Genomic DNA, 2,840 nt, shown 5'->3' on the forward strand with positions numbered 1-2,840 from the left:
CATATCAACATTCCACTCGTGGAGGCATTGGAGCAAATGCCGAGTTACGTTAAGTTCATGAAGGATATCCTCTCAAAGAAACGAAGGCTAGGTGAATTCGAGATGGTGGCACTAACCGAATAATGCAGTGCAATCTTGAAGAATCGGCTGCCACCCAAGTTGAAGGATCCTGGTAGCTTCACCGTACCGTGCTCCATTGGAGATCAATATATCGGAAAAGCTTTGTGCGACTTGGGGGCGAGCATTAATCTAATGCCAATGTCCATTTTCAGAAAGCTGGGAATAGGTGAAGCAAGACCCACCACTGTTACGCTGCAATTAGCTGACAGATCCTACGCTCACCCAGAGGGCAAAATTGAAGACGTCCTAGTAAGGGTGGACAAATTTATATTTCCGACAGATTTTATAGTGTTAGACTATGAAGCGGATGCGGAGGTGCCGATTATCTTAGGAAGACCCTTTTTGGCTACAGGCAGGACATTGATTGATGTGCAAAAGGGAGAATTGACAATGTGAGTCCACGATCAGCAAGTCACGTTCAACGTGTTCAAAGCGATGCGTTTTGTGGAGGAATGCTCAGCAATTAATGTTCTGGATTCACTAGTGGCAGCAGAGTTTGAAAAGAAATGTGCTGAAAAATTGATGACAGAGGAGGAAGTGATGGATTCTGAGGTTGATGAGGACAACAATGATAGACAAATATCATGGCTGGAAGGTAGGCAAACATCAACCAGATCTAGGGGGCACTTCGAGTCATTGGAATTATCAGCAAGGCCTTTAAAGCAAAATAAGCCCTCCGTGGAAGAGCCTCCCATTTTGGAACTAAGACCCTTACCGGCACAGAGAGGTACGCTTATTTGGGTGATTCCGATACTCTTCCTGTAATTATTGCCTCTGGATTAAATGACATGCAGGAAATACAACTATTAGAGGTGTTAAAAAAGTTCAAACGTGCAATTGGGTGGACCATCGCTAATATAAAAAGAATCAGCCCATCAATCTGCATGCATAAAATTTTGCTACAGGACTGCTGCAGCAATTCAGTAGAGCAGCAGAGAAGGTTGAATCCGATCATGAAGGAGGTAGTGAAGAAAGAGGTAATTAAATGGCTTGATGCAGGGATAATTTACCCTATTTCAGACAGCTCTTGGGTCAACCCAGTTCAATGCGTACCCAAGAAAGGTGGAGTCACCGTGGTTCCAAATGACAATAACGAGTTGATTCCTACAAGAACAGTTACTGGTTGGGGGGTATGTATGGACTACAGGAAACTGAACAAAGCAACCAGAAAGGACCACTTCCCTCTGCCTTTCATCGACCAGATGCTTGATAGGTTGGCTGGAAAAGAATATTACTGTTTCTTAGATGGATACTCAGGCTACAACCAGATTGCCATAGCACCAGAGGATCAGGAAAAGACCACTTTCACATGTCCGTATGGGACGTTTGCTTTCAGAAGGATGCCTTTCGGACTCTGCAACGCTCCAGCAACTTTTCAGAGATGTATGATGTCCATTTTTACAGATATGGTGGAGAAGTCGCTGGAGGTTTTTATGGACGATTTCTCAGTTTTCAGAGATTCCTTTGGGGATTGCCTCACCAATTTGGAAAGAGTTTTAATGAGGTGTGAGGAAACCAATTTGGTTCTAAATTGGGAAAAATGCCACTTCATGGTACAAGAGGGCATCGTTTTGGGTCACAAGATCTCCAACAAAGGCATTGAGGTGGACAAGGCAAAGATAGAAGTAATAGACAAACTACCGCCACCAACATCAGTGAAGGGGATTAGGAGTTTCCTGGGCCACGCCGGTTTTTATCGGCGGTTCATAAAAGATTTTTCAAGGATATCTAAGCCATTATGCAGTTTGTTGGAGCAAAGTCGGTCATTTGAGTTCAATGGCGAATGCCATCAAGCATTTTTGGAATTAAAGAAGCGGCTGGTGTCTGCTCCCATTGTCCTCTCGCCTGATTGGTCATTACCATTCGAACTCATGTGCGATGCTAGTGACTATGCAGTGGGAGCAGTGTTGGGGCAACGACATGAGAAGGTGTTCCACTCAATTTATTATACAAGTAAGACGATGACTGAGGCCTAGCTGAATTACACTACCACGGAGAAAGAATTGTTAGCTGTGGTGTTTGCTTTCGATAAGTTCAGGGCATATCTTGTGGGCACTAAGGTGATCGTATACACTGACCACTCTGCCATTAAGTACCTGATTGCAAAAAAGGACGCCAAGCCACGGCTGATCCGCTGGATACTGATGCTGCAAGAATTTGATCTGGAAATAAAGGACAGAAAAGGATCCAAAAATCAGGTTGCAGACCATCTTTCCAGGCTAGAGGAGGGAAGTGAGACTGAACCAAGGGAGCCCATCCGAGAGACCTTCCCAGATGAGCAACTTTTGGCCGTACAACAAGCCAAGGCTCCCTGGTATGCAGACTTCGTGAATTTTATAGTGAGTGGGCTGTTTCCGCCTGAAATGAGTAGTCAACAGAAGAAAAGGTTCTTGCATGATGCTAAATTTTATTATTGGGATGAGCCATTTCTTTACAAACAGTGTGCGGACCAAGTAATGCGACGATGTATCCCTGAGGAAGAAGTTCAAAGTATCCTCCAACATTGCCATTCATCACCCTATGGAGGGCATTTTGGAGGAACAAGAACAGCTGCAAAGGTCCTCCAATCTGGATTCTATTGGCCTGCAATCTTTAAGGATGCGCATGAGCTTGTAAAAAGATGCGACAGTTGCCAACGTGTTGGCAACATCTCCCGCCGGCACGAAATGCCGTTGAGTAACATTCTGGAGGTGGAATTATTTGATGTATGGGGCATAGAC

Source organism: Morus notabilis, unplaced genomic scaffold (assembly GCF_000414095.1).
Source record: "Morus notabilis unplaced genomic scaffold, ASM41409v2 Scaffold581, whole genome shotgun sequence".
NCBI lineage: Eukaryota > Viridiplantae > Streptophyta > Magnoliopsida > Rosales > Moraceae > Morus > Morus notabilis.